Source organism: Felis catus, chromosome X, assembly GCF_018350175.1.
Source record: "Felis catus isolate Fca126 chromosome X, F.catus_Fca126_mat1.0, whole genome shotgun sequence".
In the NCBI taxonomy this organism is placed as follows: Eukaryota; Metazoa; Chordata; class Mammalia; order Carnivora; family Felidae; genus Felis; species Felis catus.
The window spans coordinates 44,569,880-44,589,136 of record NC_058386.1 but is presented as its reverse complement, the minus strand read 5'-3'; positions in this window follow the sequence as shown (position 1 = coordinate 44,589,136).

The window sequence follows — 19,257 nt, the reverse complement described above, 5'->3', positions numbered from 1 at the left end:
TTTGGAGTCATCAGTAGGTGGGCAGTAGATGTAGAAGTGGGTATACCCAAGTTCATCTAAGGAGAGAGTGTAGAGAGGACAGCAAAGAGATCCCTAGGAGTATCAACATTTAAGTATGGGTTCAGGACTTCAGAATGGTTGTGTGAGGATCTTGGTGGACCCATCCCCCTGTGAAGTACCATTTAATTGGTGACAATTTTACACACACACACACACACACACACACACACACACACACACTTAAAGTTACTAGAATTTGTCATAAGGGCATACAGCAAATAATAAAGATTTGTTCAAGAGAATCTAGTAAATCTCTACAAAAATAGTGAGAGTCTGTGGCATTTGAGGTATTCCATCTCCCCCAGCTCCATGTACAAGCTCTACCTGAAATATAGATGTGCCCAAGAAGATGGGGGCTCCCTATCCCCTCAGTTGCTACTCTAGGGTTATGCCTTCACACCAAGAGGAGAAGGCCACCAGGTGTCTCTGTACCCTTGCAGCCCCATGTTGCAGAATTCCTATTACAGGCAAGCCTAGGCTAGAGGACTAACTTCCAGTTACAGAGTGAGGTCTCAGCCTTAGGCATGACAGGCCAAGAATAGCAGGATTCCATTCTCCTCTGCCATAATACATTTGTAGGGTGAAGTAGGGAAAGCTGAAATAACCATGGACTGCCATCTCCACCAGTGCCCAGTTGGGGGTGTTACTGCAGGAGAAGCCTGCTATACCCATCTCTTGTTCCAATACAGTTGTCTGGAGTTTCTGCCTAGGAGGAGAGGCAGGCCATGAAAACTAAGCACAGCAGCGTTGCTTGAAAGGACTGAATTTATTTGGAAAAGAACCTAGAAATATTCATGCCAAAGAGCATTGTTTAAAACAATAGGAATCTTAAAAGTTAGCAATTAGGAGGGACTGGTGTTCCAGGATACTAATAGCAACAAGGGAACAATACTATAAAACAAGTAAAGTAACATATATCTAAATACCACTCCACCAAACAACAGCAAAATATTCATTCCTGTCAAGTACACAGAACATTCCCCAAAACAGACCATATGCTAGGCCATAAATATTCTTCAATGGATTTTAAAGACTGAAATTATACAAATTATGCTCTCTAACCAAAATGGAATTAAATTAGAAATCAACCATAGAGAAAAATGTGGGAAACTCACAAATATGTGGAAATTAGGCAATACATTCCTAAATAACCAATGGGTCAAAGAAAAAATCACAATGAAAATTAGAAAAAACTTTGAGATGGATAGGATCAAAACACAAAAACTTGAGCTGCACCTAAAGCAGTACTTAAGTGAAAATTTGTAATTATGTTTCTATTAAAAGAAGACCAAAGTAAACACAAAGCAAGCAAAAAGAAGATGACATATGGGGTGCCTGGCTGGCTCAGTTGGTAGGGTATGCAACTCTTGATCTCAAGAGTTGTGAGTTAGAGCCCCACATTGGGTGGAGAGTTAACTTTAAAAAAGAAGATAATACAAAAGAATGGAATGAAAATTAAATGAAGCATTATGAAAACAATAGAAAAAGTTGGCTCTTTAAAATGATCAACAAATCTGCTTGTTTCTTAAATTCCGCAGGTGAGTGAAATCAAATGGTATTTGTCTTTCTCTGACTTATTTCACTTAACATAATACCCTCTAGCTCCATCCATGCCATCGCAAATGGCAAGATTTCATTCTTTTATATGGCTGAGTAACGTTCCATTGTACATACTATATCTTCTTTATCCATTCATCAGTTGATGGGACACTTGGGCTCTTTACATATTTGGCTGCTATAAATATCAGGGTGCATGTATCCCTTTGAATTAGTGTTTTTGTATTCTTTGGGTAAATATGTAGTAGTGCAATTGCTGGATCCTAGGGTAGTTCTATTTTTAACTTTTTGAGGAACCTCCATATTGTTCTCCAGAGTGGCTGCACCAGTTTTCATTCCCAGCAACAGTGCAAGAGAGCTCCCCTTTCTTCACATCCTTGCCAACACCTGTTGTTTCTTATGTTGTTGATTTTAGCCATTCTGACAGGTGTGAGATTATATGTCGTATTTTTTATTTATATTTCCTTGATGATCAGTGATGTTGAGCATCATTTCATGTGTCTATTGGACATCTGTATGTCTGCTTCAGAAAAATGTCTATTCATGTCTTCTGCCCATTTTTTAATTGGATTATTTGTTTTTTGGATGTTTAGTTGTATAAGTTCTTCAAAAATTTTGGATACTAACCATTTATCAAATATGTCATTTGCAAATATCTTCTTGATCGAATAAGTTGCCTTTTAGTTTTGTTGATTGTTTCCTTCACTGTGCAGAAGCTTCTTGTTTTGATGAAATCCCAAATGTTATTTTTGCTTTTGTTTCCCTTGCCTTAGGAGACATATATAGAAAGAAGTTGCTATGGTTGATGTCAAAGAAGTTACTGCCTGTGTGCTCTTCTAGGATTTTTATGATTTCAGGTTTACATTTAGGTCTTTCATCCATTTTGATTTTATTTTTCTGTATGGTGCAAGAAAGTAGTCGAGTTTTATTCTTTTGCATGCTGCTGTCCAGTTTTCCCAACACCATTTGTTGAAGAGACTGTCCTTTTCTCATGCATATTCTTTCTTGCTTTGTCAAAGATTAATTAACCATATAATCGTGGATTCATTTCTGTGGTTTTTATTCTGTTCCCTTCATCTATGTGTCTATTTTAGTGCCAGCACCATACTGTTTTGATCACTACAGCTTTGTAATATAACTTGAAGTCTGGAATTGTGATGTCTCCAGCTTTGCTTTTCTTTTTCAAGATTGCTTTGGCTATTTGGGGTCTTTTGTATATTCATACAAATTTAAGAATTGTTTGTTATAGCTCTGTGAAAAATGCTATTGGCATATTGATAGGGATTGCATTAAATGTGTAGATGGCTTTGGGTAGTGTAGACATTTTGAGAATATCTGTTCTTCCAATCCATAAGCATGGAATTTCTTTCCATTTCTTTGTGTCATCTTCAATTTCTTTCATCAGTGTTTCATAGTTTTCAGGGTACAGATCTTTCATCTCTTTGGTTAGGTTTTTTCCTAGGAATCTTATGGGGTTTTTTGGTGCAGTTGTAAATGGAATTGATTCCTCAATTTCTCTTTCTGCTGTTTCATTATTGGTATGTAGAAATGCAACAGATTTCTGTACATTGATTTTTTATCCTATGACTTTGCTGAATTCATGCATTAATTCTAACAATTTTTTGGTGTAGTCTGTCAGGTTTTCTGTATATAGCATCACTTAATATGAAAATAGTGAAAGTTTGACGGCTTCCTTGCTAATTTGGATGCCTTTTATTTCTTTTTGTTGTCTGATTGCTGTGATTAGGACTTCCACTACTATGTTAAATAACAGTGGTGAGAATGGACATCCCTGTCTTGTTCCTGACCATAAGGAAAAGCTCTCAGATTTTCCCCACTGAAGATGATATTAGCTGTAGGTTTTTCATATATGCCTTTATTATGTCGAGGTATGTTCCCTCTAAACTGATTTTGTTGAGGGTTTTTTTTTTATCATGAATGGATGTTGTACTTTATCAAATGCTTTTTCTGCATCTATTGAAATAATTGTATGGGGAAAAAAGACAAAAGAGAGAGACAAATCAATAAACAGATTCTTAACTATAGAGAACAAACTGATGATTGCCAGAGGAGAGGTGGGTGGCTGGATGGGTTAAATAGGTGATGAGGATTAAAGAGTGCACTTTTTGTGATGAGCACTGGGAAGTGTTGACACTATATTGTACACCTGAAACTGATATTATACTGTGTGTTAACTAAGTAGAATTTTAATAAAAACTTTAAAAACAATAAAATAATCAACAACCTGTATTGTATCCAGAATATTAAAGAACATTCACAAGTCAGTGATAAAACAAATAATGCAATTAAAAACTGGCAAAGGATTTAAAAAGACATTTCTCCAAAGAAATATACAAGTGGACAATAAGCACATGAAAATACGCCCTAAATTATTAGTTATTAGGGAAATTCCAATTAGGATCACAATGAGAAACCACGTCTCACCCTCTAGAATGACTATAATAAAAAGACTAAAAAATAACAAGTGATAGTGAAGATGTGGAGTAATTGGAGCCCTCATATGTGTAAAGTATCACTATCACTTTGGAAAATAGTTGGGCAGTTTTTAAAATGTTGAACAGAGTTACCACATGACCCAACAATTCTACTAGATATATTCCCAAGATAAATTAAAGCATATTCCACAAAAATATTTATTCATGAATATTTATAGCAGTGTTATTCATAGCAGCTAAAAAATGAAAACGACCTATATGTTTAACCACTGATGAACGTATAAATAAAATGTAGTATATCCACACAATAAGATATTATTCAGCAATAAAAGGGAATGGAGTATTATACCATTACATGGATGAACAAGAAGCCAGACATAATATATTACATATGGTATAATTTCTTTATATATAATGCCTAGTATGAGAAAATTCATGTAATCAAAAAGTATATTAATTGTTGCCTATAACTGAAGGAAAGGAGAATGGAGATTGATCTCAAATATGTATAGGGTTTCTTTTTGTCATATTGAAGATATTCTAAAATTAGAATTACACAACTCTGTAAATGCATTAACAACCAATGAATTATACACTTTAAATGGGTGCAGATTATGGCATATAACTCATATATTAATAAAACAAATTTTTGGAATGGGCATAGAGAAGAGTGTATACAAAAGGATCATTTAAAAAAGGAGTGGTCATCAAAATAACAGAGAAACCAGGAGAAAGTGAAGTCACAGAATTGGGTTATACAACATTTAAGAAGGGAGTTGTAAAGTGTGTGGAATAATACAGTGATAGTGACATAGTAGAAAAGATTGTTAACAAGAACTGTTTTAATAGAGTGACAAGGTGGGAAGACAGATGACAGTGAGTTGAAGAATGAGTGGGAGGTAAGGAATTAGATTCAGTGAGTCTAAATAATTCACTCAAGTAATGTAACTATGAAGGAGAAGAGAGAAATGGAATGGTAGCTGAAAGGCAATGTCAGATAGAAAAAGAGTTTTTTTTGTTTTCAAGATGACAGACACTCGGGCACCTTTATTTGTTGAGGATCCATCCAGTAGAGAGGGAAATCCTGAAGACATAGGAAAATGTGGCAACAAGAGTCTGAGAGAGTTGAAGAACTTGTGATGGGAAGCACAGAGAAGGAATTTAGCTTAGATGGAGGGAAGGCTACCTCTTCCATTACACTCAGAGGGAAGGAGGAAAGGCTGGATAAGGGTATAAAGAAGGTTGTATGTTTGTGTTATGAAATTGAGATGTTACACTTGAGAGATTTGTTTTCCTTGGAAAGGTAAAAGTCGAGTCATCTGCTAAGTGTGAGGAGAAAACATATAAGATAAGAGGTTAGTAGAAAGGGGAGTAGAATTTGTGTAGCTCTATGGCGAAGAGGAAAGAGAACTGAGAAAACAAAGGCAACATTTGTAGGTAGCAGTGAAGTCCCCAGGTGTGGTTGCAAAACACCTGTGTGATGACAAGTAGATATAGCCCCATAGAAACTCTAATGTGATCCCGTTTCTTAGAGTTAAATAAAAAACTAAGCAATCATTCATGGATTTCACTCTAAAAACAATACCTTTATTTGAATATATTTTATTTGTTATTTGGATTTTGCAGTTTACCTCCTTCCAGAAGCTCAAAATCCACATATTTAAAATCTATCTCATGACTAGTCCTAATAGCACTTTGCTAGAGGATAGGACATTTATGTGCCTGGTGCCAAAGGGCAGTAAGATAAAGAGAAATGTCAGACAGGGGGAATATTAGGGGGAAGTTCAGAAGGAAAGGAGAAGAACAAACTGGGAGACCTCAGGTCTTATCATGAACCTCAGCATGGAGGCCACATCCTCAGCAGGGCAACTCATGGTGCCACTGTATTGAAGTTGCTACTGATCTTCCCTCGCCATAGGAAATGGACCCTTGTTGAGGACCATGTTTGAAAGATCAGATGCCTACAGATTAGTAGTCCTGAGTAAGCCATGCTACTATCTCTGTCACTCACAGTTTAGTTGGTGAGTCACACAAGTACTTCAGTGAATTGTAGAATTCACAGCAGAATTCCATTTTAAAGTTAAAAGAATTTTAAGCTATGAAGACATGCTGTGACATTTTTTTAATCCAAGTTAGTTAACATATAGTGTAATAATGATTTCAGAAATAGAATTTAGTGATTCATCACTTACATATAACACTCAGTGCTCATCCCAACAAGTGCCCTCCTTAATGCTCATCACCCATTTAGCCCATCCCCCCACCCAACACCCCACCAGAAACCCTCAGTTTGTTCTCTGTATTTAAGAGTCTTTTATGGTATGCCTCCCTCTCTGTTTTTATCCTATTTTTTCTTCCCTTCCTCTATATTCATCTGTTTTGTTTCTTAAATTCCACATATGAGTGAAATCACATGATATTTGTCTTTGACTGACTTATTTCCCTTAGCATAATACAGCCTAGTTCCATCCACATTGTTTCAAATGGCAAGATTTCATTCTTTTTGATTGCTGAGTAATATTCCATTGTATATACACACATACATCATACATACATATATACATATAAAAATGTATGTATTCCATTATACACACACACACACACACACACACACATACATATATACACCACATCTTCTTTATCCATTTGCCAGTTAATGGACATTTGGCCTCCTTCCATAATTAAGCTATTGTTGATAATGTTTCTATAAGCATTGGGGTGCATGTGCACCTTCAAATCAGCATTTTTGTATCCTTTAGATAAGTACCTAGTAGTGCAAATGCTAGGCTGTAGGGTAGCTCTATTTTCAATTTTTTGAAGAACCTCCATACTGTTTTCCAGAGTGGCTGCACCACATGCCATGACATTTTTAAAAATCAGGATTTTAGATGAGAGTATCATGGCATAATAGCAACTACTATTTATCATTTTCACATATCCTATGAGATTTGCAATAAACTTTAAATTATGCATTTTTAGTATATTTAGCAAACATATAGCAGTTGCTGTATACCGGGCAGTGTTCTGGACTACTTAACATATTAAGTAGTTGAATTTTCGTAAGAACCCTGTGAGGTTGACATCATTATTTAATGCACCATTTTATAGATGAGAATACTGGAAGGTTTAAATTTGCTCACTCTCATATAGCAAGTAAGAGGTAGCACTGAATTTCAAACCGAGGCGATCCAACTCCAGAGTCTGCGTTCTCAACCACTGTGCCATATTATGTCTTATAATTTTTTTAAATTTAATCAATGATGTTGGGAAAATGGAACATTCAACACATAAAAGTGAATTTCCCAACATCATAGAGCTAATGCACATCAGATCCAGGATTTGAGCTGAATTTGGCTCAACAAAGTATCTTCTTTCATAGTTATCTCATTCTAACTTCTTGCTAAGTATGAAGCGTTAAACATCTTAAGATTTATACATCTACATCTGAACCTGCCACTTTGCAAAGAAAGCCCCCCTTCCCTAATAATTGTCCTCCTTCTGGGTTCCCTGTCTTAGCGAATGACCCCACCATGTTCTCAGTAACTCAAGTCAGACATCTTACCCTACAAGTTCTCCATTGCCATCCCTTTCCAGTTAACTTTAAAATGAAATTCCACTGTGAATCCTGCAGTTCCTTGAAGTATGGTCTGTCTCACTCACTAAACTGTGACTGTGACAGAAATGTAGCATGGTTTATTTGTTGATGGGGAGGATCCAGGAGAGAGAGAGAGAGAGAGAGAGAGAGAGAGAGAGGAGAGAGAGTGAAAACACAGGAAGATGTGGTCATCAATGGGACAAGAGCCTGAGAGGATGAAAGTTTTGGGAGTACCTGTCTTTGTAGTTACTTGTTTCTAGGGTTGTTCCCCTACTAGACCATGAGTTTCATGGACCCTGTTTCATCCATTTAAATCTCAAGTTCTTAGTGTGATGTCAGGCATAATTTATTATGACTTCTGAATGGGTTAAGTTCACATAAACTCATTGGTCCAATAAAATATATTGAACACACACTGCTGTGTACTAGGAAATTGGCTAGGAAAACTGTTTGCTTTTATAAAAATTGCCTTTTCTGTGATTCATACGTGTAGTACATCAGAATGTTCCCAGGGAGCATATAACACACATATAACCCTTTATATTTCACAAAAATATTTCCATGTATATTATGGCATCTAATCCTCATATCATCTTTGAGAAGTAATTTTTTACCCAACATTTTATGTAAGCGGAAACCAAGAATCAGAGAGGATAAGCAATTTCTCTATACATGAAAGTCATAAATGGTTACAAATATATCATTTAGAGATCTTTTTTAAGACTTTATTTTTTTAATTTTTAAAAAAATATTTATTTATTTTTGGGAGACAGAGAGACAGAGTGCAAGCAGGGGAGGGGGAGAGAGAGAGAGAGAGAGAGAGAGAGAGAGAGAGAGAGAGAGAATCTGAAGCGGTCTCCAGGCTCCAAGCTGTCAGCACAGATCCTGACTAGGGCTGGAACCCATGAAGCACGGGATCATGACCTGGGCTGAAGTCAGACGCTTAACCGACTAAGCCACCCAGGCACCCCTTAAGACTTTATTTTTAAGTAATCTCTACACCCAGCGTGGGACTCAAACTCACATCCCCAAGATCAAGAGTCATATACTCTACTGACTGAACCAGCCAGATGTCCCGAAAATATATCATTCAGCGATACACACACATGCACATTTGACTATCACAGTGTTTCTCACCAAGGCCAGTGCATTGCATAGACATAAGAAAAAGAAAGGGCTTAGTTTTAGCTTTAGGCTTTTCATCCTATGATACTACTACCAGGTACCAGATACCCAAAAGGGGAGGGGGAAAATCATTCAAGAGTGACTAAAATCTGCCGTTCTGGAGTCTCATGTGAGGCATGTTTTTAATTGGCCATTTAAAATCTATACTTACTAGAAAAGTGTAATGGTTTAACATAGACTTTTGACCACGATTTTTATAACACTCCACGTCAAGTTTTCATTGATGTGAATAGTTGATTGGATGGTGTTTCAGAGGAGAATTTTCTAGGATCTTTATAAAAATCCATATTATTTTATTGGAATTTGAGAAGGCATTAAATAAGTTAAAATTGTTTAAGAGTGAATGAAACAGGAAAAATAGTTAAACTCAAGGTTGAAATAAATCATTTAGCATTTCACAGTCAGCAGAAAAGAACATTTAGTTCTACACTATGCTCAGATATTATGTCTAGCATCATCAGGGCTTACTATTTAATACTCAGAGGACCTGTACTTAAACCAATAGATATAGAGTCTCTTTTTCTGAATTTCCTATGGCTTATAAAATGTAGCATATTTTTGAAAAGTTTTAAAGCAAGCAGAAGGACTGAGAATCTAAGTGTGGCAGTCAAGTAAAATAAATGATGTTTGGGAATGCATCATATCAAAGACATAGCTTTCCTCACAATTTCACTGAATTATCTACCTACATGCTGCCCACTAGAACATGAAATATTGGCCCAGCTTGAGTCATTTCTATATCCCTAGAATCTAGCACAGTTCCTAATGAATATTTATTGAATGAATTACTTTAACACTTGTTACTTGCTCAATAAAGTATTGATATCATTGTTTCAGTTATGTTTTATTGGAAAATATATATAAAAAATGAGTTTGACATTGGGGCACCTGGGTGGCTCAGTTAAGCGTCTGACTCTTGATTTCAGCTCAGGTCATAATCTCGCAGTTCATGAGTTTGAGCCCTGCATCAGGCTCAACACTGCCAGTGCAGAACCTGTTTGGGATTCTCTCTCCCCCTCTCTCCCCCTCTCTCTGCCCCTCCCCTGCTCACTTGCTCACTCTCTCTCTCTCTCTCTCTCTCAATAAATAAATAAATAAATACATAAATAAATAAATAAATACTTTAAAAAATGAGTTGGCATACAACAGATACATGTAGACTCAAAATTCTCATTTGAGATTTTTTATTCTTTATCCCATGTTCCTACTTTTGGAAACTTCTGTTCCTGACTTCCTGACTTTATAAAGTACTTTGGCCAACCCATAAGTCCCTTTTCTTCAGATCTGATCTTATAGGAGGACTGTGTTAGATAATTCACTGAAGGTTTTCCTGATAAACAGTGATTCATGTACAAACTGAGGAGTCCCACAAAATACTATTTGATTGGATGCATGGTTAAATTAATGCAAACCTCCAAACTTGATCATTTTATTTTGAAAAGGGATATCCATCAATATTTCCTGGAAAGGGCCAAGGATGTGAACCCAATGATGTGTTGAATTTTTGAGTACAAGCAAGCACTGTTGCACTCAAAAGGACGTGGTTCCTCTGATTTCTCTTTTAATTTGTTGGCCGTTCTTCTATTTTACTGATTAATCTTTGATTGTTTGTTTGTTTCTCCTTGCATTCTGAATACTTGCATATATTTCTAATTTGTAATAATGGCAATTTCTAAACCTATGGCATGATTTGGTGCTTATCAATTCATATGTCTGTTTCCTTTACCAGACTATATGAAAAAGAAGCTTAAGAAAAAGACCAGGTTTCAGTGGTCTTCATAAATCCAACATCTGGGACAGTGTCTAAATCATGCTAGCCATCACTGAATTTTTATTTTATTTTTAAACAATTTTAAAATAAATTAGGATTCACAAGAAATTGCAAAAATAGGTTAGGGGTGGAACTTCTGGAAGGGAAGTGTGAGGAACTCAGTGAATCTTTTCCTCCAGAGAAATATCTTTTATTTTATTTTATTTTTTTAAAATTTTATTTAAATTCTAATTAGTTAATATACAGTGCAATATTGGTTTCAAGAGTAGAATTCAGTGATTCATCATTTACATACAACACCCAGTGCTCATCCTAACAAATGCCCTTCTTAATACCCATCACACATCTAGCCCATTCCCTAGCCACCTCCTTCCATCAACTCTCAGTTTGTTCTCTCTTATGGTTTGTTTCCCTCTCTCTTTTTTCCCCACTTCCAATATGTTCATCTGTTTTGTTTCTTAAATTCCACATATGAATGAAATCATATGGTATTTGTCTTTCTCTGACCAACTTATTTCACTTAGCATAATATACTCTAGCTCCATCCACATCATTACAATTGGCAACATTTCATTATTTTTGATTGCTGAGTAGTATTCCATTGTGTGTAATATATTAATATATAGTAATATTGATATATTACTATATATTAATAATATATTTATTATATATAATTATTAATATATAATAATTAATATAATTATAATATAATAAAATGATATGGTATATAATTATATATATATATATATATATATATATATATATATATATATATATTACACACACCATGTCTTCTTTATCCATTCATCAGTCCATGGAAATTTGGGATCTCTCCATAGTTTGGCGATTGTTGATAATGCTGTTATAAACATTTGGGTGCATGTGCCTCTTCAAATCAGTATTTTTATATCCTTTGGGTAAGTACCTAGTAGTGCAATTGCTGGGTCATAGGGTAGTTCTATTTTTAACTTTTGAGGAACCTCCATACCATTCTCCAGAGTGACTGCACCAGTTTGCACTCCCACCAACAGCAAGTAAGAGGGTTCCCCTTTCTCCACATCCTCACCAACATTTGTTGTTTCCTGTGTTGTTTCCTGTGTTGTAACATTTAGTCATTCTGACATTTGTGAGGTAATATCTCATTGTAGTTTTGATTTGTACTTCCCTGATGATGAGTGATGTTGAGCATCTTTTCATGTGTCTGTTAGCCATCTGGATGTCTTCTTTGGAAAAAATGTCTGTTCATGTCTTCTGCCCAATTAGAATCACAATTAGATAACACTACACAGCTATCAGACTATGAGAATTTTAAAAAGACTGACCACACTGAGTGTAGGCAAAAATATAAAGCAACTGGAAATCTTATACATTGGTGATAGAAATGCAAAATGATACCACCACTTTGGAAACTATTCTGGCAGTTTCTTACAAAATTAAACATGTATCTACTATATGACCCAGCCAATCACTTCCTTAGGTATTCACTCACAAGAAATGAAAGCATATGCCCATTTAAAGATATACAAAAATAGTCATACTAGTTTTATTCATAATATCTAAAAATTGGAAAGAACACAAATGTCTTTCAACAGGTAAATAGATAAATCTTGGTATATAAATTTACTACTACTCATCAATAAAAGCTGTAAATTCTTGATACATGTAACATGAATAAATCCCAAAATATTTATGCTGAATCAAAGAAGACAAAACAAAAAGTATACTTACTATATGATTCCATTTATATAAAATTTTAGAAAATTCAAACTAATCTGTAGTGACAAACTATAGATGATTGATTGCCCAGGAACAGGGCAGGAGGATGGGAAAGAAAGGAGGGGGGAATTATAATTAGACAGGAGGAAAGTTTTGATTGTGGTGATGGTTTATGGGTGTATACTTATGTCAAAATATATCAAACTGTGTACTTTAAATATATATAGTTTGTTGTATCTGAAATTATACTTCAATAAAATTGGGGTATTCTTTTGATGGAAATTGGTAAATCAACTATAAAATTTATAAAAAAATTACAGAAAGCTAGAATAGCCAAAAACAACTTTGAAGAAGAAGAAACTGTCCTCAAAACTTAGTGTAAACTAATAATAATCAAGATAGTGTGGTACTGATTCTTGCATATTCAATGTAATAGAACATAGAGTCCAGAAAAACACATACATGGTTGATTGGTTTCTAACGAAACTATAAAAGCAATTAATTCAATAGGAAAAGGTTAGTCTTTTCAACAAATGGTCCTGGAACCAGTGGTTACCTATATACCAAAATTCAAACTTAATGTTGATCTATACCTTATATCCCAAAATTCAAACTTAATGTTGATCTATACCTTAACAATACCCCAAAATTAACTCAAAATAGATTTAAAAACTAAATGTAACTGTTAAAACTATAAAATTTCTAGAAGGAAAATATGAGAAAATCTTTGTGATCTTAAGTTAGTAAATGATTTCCTAGATATACTAAAAACATGATCCATTAAAGAAGAAATTGATAAACTGGACTTCACTAAAATTAAGAATTTATACCCTTCAAAATACACTATGAAGAGTCTTTTGGAGTGGGAGAAGATATTTGCTAATGTCATATCTGACAGAAGACTCATATCCAGAATATATAAAGAACTCCCAAAGCTCAAAGTAAACAAACAGCCCAATAAATAATTGCCAAAAGTTTTAACAAATCAGCACTTGAAAAGATATTCAACATCATTAGTCATAGGGAAATGTATATTAAAAACGAAATGAAATACCACTACACACCTATTAGAATATCTAAAATTTAAATGTCTTATCTTTACCAAATGTTAGCAATGATGTGGAGGAACTGAATTCCTGCTTCCAGAGGAAAATAAAATGGTCTAAACAGTTTGGAAAGTAATTTCATAGTTTCTGAAAAAGTTAAACATGTATTTACCACATGACCCAGATATTTCACCATTTGATATTTCCCCAAGAGAAAGAAAGCATGTCTATCAAAAAGGTTGTACATAAATGGTCACAGAAGCTTTACTTGCACAACCAAAACATGAAAACAAATTAAATATCCATCTACGTGTTTTTGAATAAACAAATTGTGGTATATCTGTACAATGGCATACCACTCATCAGTAAAAAGAATTAACTATTGATACACACAACATGGATGAATCTCAAAATAATTATGCTGAGTGAAAGAGACAAGATAGAAGTAAGATTATATTATATATTTTGATTTATATAAAACTCCAGAAATGTAAACCAATATTTAATAACAGAAAGCAGGCCAGTAGTTGCCCATGAATGGGGCCTGGTGGGGAAGGACATGAGGGAACTTTCTGGGGTAATGTATTTGTTTATTAACTTGACTGTGGTGATAGTTTCATGGGAATATACTTTACCAACTTTACCAAAGAGTACATTTAAATATGCTCATTTGTTTTATCTCAATTATACTTCAATTAAGCTGTTTTTTAAAAAGACCTTAAAAGGAAAGGGAAAGCTCTGATAACGTTAAGAACAAGGAGCTCTGGGAACACAGAGGAAGAACCCTAAATCACGGCTAGGGGTTGATGGATGGGCAGGATCAGGATAGGTATATCTCTCAAATGATGGATTAGTTGTAATACCATTATCATCCCCAATTTACATATGAGGTGACTGAAGGTCAAAGAAGTTAAATAATTTGCTCAAAGTCACACAATAAACCAGAGGTGTGGGCATTTTCCAAACCTAGGACTGTGTGATCCCAGTGCCCTCTGCAGTTTACATTAGCCTTGTTTTAAAATGTGGGTTTTATTATCATTCATGTATATTGAGGCCAACAGATCAAGAGATAATTGCCATTGGAAAGACAGTTTGTTGCTCACAGTTCCCAAGAGGAGCAGGCACACCATGCCAAGCAGGGCCAAAGGGAAGCACCAGCATCACCAGCAAGAGAGAGGTGGGAAATCTGGGCAAGAGGCTTTATTATGGTTTTTGCAGAAAGGAACAGGCAAGGCATGGTAAGCAGGTTTAGGATTGGCTAATTTGAATAAGTTCAGTGGGCTTTGGGGCATAGAAGCTGTCCTTAGTTGTCTGATACCTTGCCTCCAAGTGATTAAGGCAGAAGAATAGTATCCCAAGCATGACAGCGTGAGAGCCTGACAAAGGAGGTTGTTTGGGTGTGAGTTTGGATTGGCTGGTCTGCATGTTGAAGAAGCATTTTTCCTAGGAATGAGTTAACCCTGGGAGGAGCAGTCCCTTTCAGTGTAAGTAGGGCCCCAAGATGGCAAAGCATCAAAATAAAAAGATATGCTTGAATACAACCTTGTGCTTACTGCTATGGCATCATTTGTTTTAATTCAAGCCACCAGCAACATTTCCTGGGACTCTGCTTGCCCAGAAATTCTTCGAAAATCTATTTAATATGGTATTAGAACTGGCTATGTATTTTTCAGGGCATAGTACAAAATGAAATATGGAGTCCCTTGTTTAAATATCATTAAGAATTTCAAGACAGTGGCAGTAGATCATTAAACCAAGCAGGGGCCTATGCAACTGCACTGGTCACATGCCATGAAGCCAGCCCTGTACAGCATAGTAGTTGATAAGAAGAAATTTTCAGGGAAAGACTCCAGAAGGTCTTTTTGGTATTTCCTATTTTCTCACCACAATAGAAGCCTGGGGTAAAACTCAGCCCAGCTTTGAGAGATGCAGGACCCTGAGATAAGCCTTTTACCTCCCTTTTCCCAGTTCATGCTTTCTGGAAATTGGACAGCACTGGTATGCAGGGACACAAAGGGAAGCTACATCTTTTCATTATAATAGAGATGGCACAGGAATTCTCAAGAAGAGGCCCGTAATGTTGCTGTCCTGTTTCCTTTTCCTGATTCTAGGTAGATTAAATTTACCTGCACAAAAAATTATAATTTATTGCTATGATCATTTTTACATGTGTCTTTGAATTAATGGTCATTGAGCTGGAATTTTTTACCTTCCATTCAAAGTTTAGGTGGATAATTTTACACAATACAAAAACAACACCATTTCTAATAATAAACAGCAGCAGATGAATGTGTCTAAACTATCATTTTACACTTGGCAGAACAGTATTACTCTGTGTAGGAACATATCATGCCGTTTATTTCACAAAGGAAGTTCATAACTTTGCAATGGACCATGACCATGACAGAGTTTTCAATGTGTTTTTCCTTCATATCTTATGTAATCTCTGTTCCTAAACTTGCTTATCTGTAAAAATGGGCTCAATATGAGCACCTATTTCCGAGGTCTATTCTGTGGATTAAGGGTGTATGCATAAATATTAAAACAGTAATTAACATATAAATGTATGATGATTGTTATCTGGTATATCTGCATACCATATAATGTGCAAAAACAACTTGCAGTCAATAACATTAATCACAGGCACATTTTATTCAGCTATTAAAATGAATTAAGATGAAAATGGTGCCTGGAGGGGGGAGGGAGTTAAAATGGTGAAGAAGTAGGGGAACCGAGATTTTCCTTATTCCTCATTCACAGCTATATTGTGGTCAGATCACTTGGAACACTGAGGAAATCGATCTGTGGAGTGGCAGAAGGATCTCCGAAGTTGGAAGGAGACAGCTTGGCAGGACCGAGGTGCGAGTATGTGAATTGGGGGAGATAAAATGGCATAGGCACGGAGGGGAGGGAACCCTTTCTGTGGAGAGAAAAAGGGAGAGAAAGAAAGAGGGGTTGTGGAAGTGTAGCATCGAGTTAGCACAAGAGGAAAACCTCTCTGGGCAACAGACTGGGGAACAAGAAATACAGAGAGTACCAGTTTCTTGTTTACAGCCTTAGGAAGTGTGCAACTTTCTCTGGAGCAACCCGGGAGCCATGGCATGGACTCCTGGGGAGGACAGAGTCGGCTGGAGTGTATAGAGCAATGTAGCCATCTCAGGGGCAAACCTGAAGAGAACAGTCCCCTTCCCGGACTACTTTGGGAAGAGGGTTTATTGCCTCTCCAAGGACAAAAGACCCTGTAGGTGCCAACCAAAGGCCTTTTATCAGCAGGGCAGGCTGGCACTACTCCAGAACAAGGGAGAATAGCTGCATCGAGCTGGGTCCTTTAAGACTTCAGGTTTTGAATCCCAGCCAAGTGCCTAGAAGGTTCTGGAGAACTGTGGAGCAGGGCAAACTGACTGCCCTTGCTATTTGGTGAGGGCTGCCTGAATAGTGAGGGTTGAGACACCCCGTCTGGGGAGGAGAGATTAGGGTGATGCCATGTTTTCCCCCAATACCAACATGGTGGGGCTTGAGAGAGGAGCACAGCAGCTTCCAGTGGAGGTGGGACAAGTTTACACAAAACCGTTCCCCTTTGTGCCTGGCAACTGCTTACTTACTAGAGCAAAACTGACAAAACCAACAGAGCCCCTCTCCTCCAGACCAGCACAGCCACGACTCCTGGACACTAACAGACACTTCTTTCTCTTTTATTATTTCCTCCATCTTCTTTTTTTTCTTTTGGAATCAGGCTCATAGTTTCTGATATAATATATATAAATCTTTATTCTTTTTCCACCTTTTCTTTTTCTTCTTTATTTTCCTTTCTCTGTCTCTCCATTTAGCTTTATAGTTTTTTGAGTCTCTGTTTGGTTTTCTGTTCTCACTTTCATTTTTCTCTATTTATGGGATAAGGCTCCCCCCCCTTTCCTTTTTTTTCCCAGGGTGACTACAACAAATGAATCACAGCACACCTGGTTGAAGGCCCAAACACTCCACCACTACAAGCAAGGAGGAGCTCTGCAGAGGACTGACCAGTGGGATAGAGCAGCCAAAATGCAAAACCACAATTAACACAACATACACCAAAAACACTTCTGGAAGTGCCAGGCCTTGGACAGTGTATGACCCCTTTTTAATATAGTAGTACTTTCAGGTGCAGGAAACATAACAAGCCTTTAAAACATTCAAAAGAGAGAAACTTAGCCAAAATGACAAAATGGAGGAATTTCCCCAAAAGAAAGTTTAAGAAAAAATCATAGCCAGAGAATTGCTCAAAACAGATATAAACAAAATATCTAGGGGCGCCTGGATGGCTCAGTCGGTTGAGCATCCGACTTCAGCTCAGGTCATGATCTCGTAGTCCATGAGTTTGAGTCCCGCATTGGGCTCTGTGCTGACAGATCAGAGCTTGGACCCTGCTTAGGATTCTGTGTCTCCCTCTCTCTGACCCTCCCCTACTCATGTTCTGTCTCTCTCTCCCTGTCAAAAATAAATAATAAAAAAAACTTAAAAAAGAAATATATCTAAACAAGAATTTAGAATAACAGTCATAAGACTAATAGCTGGGCTTGAAAAAAGCATACAAGACACCAGAGAAACTCTTGCTGCAGAGATCAAAGACCTAAGAACTAATCAGGATAAATTAAAAAATTCTATAACTGAGATTCAAAATAAACTAGATACAGTGACAAGGTTGGAGGAAGCAGAGGAGAGAATAGGTAAAACAGAAGATAAAATTATGGACAATAATAAAGCTGAAAAAAAAGGAAAGGAAATAACTACAATCATGAGGGGAGAATTAGAGACCTAAGTGATTCTATTAAATGAAATAATATCTGAATCATAGAAACCCCAGAAGAAAAAAGAGTGAGATAAAGGGGCAGAAGGTATATTTGCAGAAATTATGGTGGAGAACTTCCCTAATCTGGGGAAGGAAACAGACATCCAAGTCCAAAAGGCACAGAGAAATCCCTTCAAAATCAACAAAAGCAGGTCAACAGCATGACATATCACAGTGAAACAGGCAAAATACAAATATAAAGAGAGAATTCTGAAACCAGCTAGGGACAAAATGTCCTTAACCTACAAGGGTAGACACATAAGGGTAGTAGCAGACCTGTTCACTGAAACTTGGCAGGCCAGAAGGGAGTGGCAGGGAATATTCAATGTCCTTAATCAGAAAAATATACAGCCAAGAATCCTTTATCCAGCAAGGCTGGATTCATTCATTCCTTCATTCCTTCTATTCATTCAGAATAGAAGGAGAGATAAAGACTTTCCCAAACAAAAACTAAAGGAGTTTGTGACAACTAAACCAGCCCTGCAAGAGATCCTAAGGGGGACTCTGTAAATGGAACGCCTCAAAGGCTACAAAGGGCCAGAGAACACCACCACAAACATGAAATCTACAGATAACACAGTGGCATTAAATTTTTATTTTTTAATAATTACACTGAATGTAAATGGACAAAATGCCCCAATCAAAAAACACAGGGTATCAGAATGGATTAAAAAAAAAAAAAAACAAGATTCATCTGTATGCTGCCTGCATGAGGCTCATATTAGACCTGAGGACACTTGCAGGTTGAGAGTGAGGGGATGGAGAACCATCTATCATGAAAATGGACATGAGAAGAAAGCCAGAGTAGCCATACTTATATCAGAGAAACTAGATTTAAAAAAAAGACTGTAACAAGAGATGAAGAAGGGCATTATATCATAAATGAGAGGTCTACCCATTAAGAAGAGCTAACAGTGTAAATATTTATGGACCCAATGTGGAACACTCAAATATATAAATCAGTTAATCACAAACATAAACAAACTTATGCATAATAATACCATAATTGTAGGAGACTTTAATACTCCACCTACAACAATGGACAG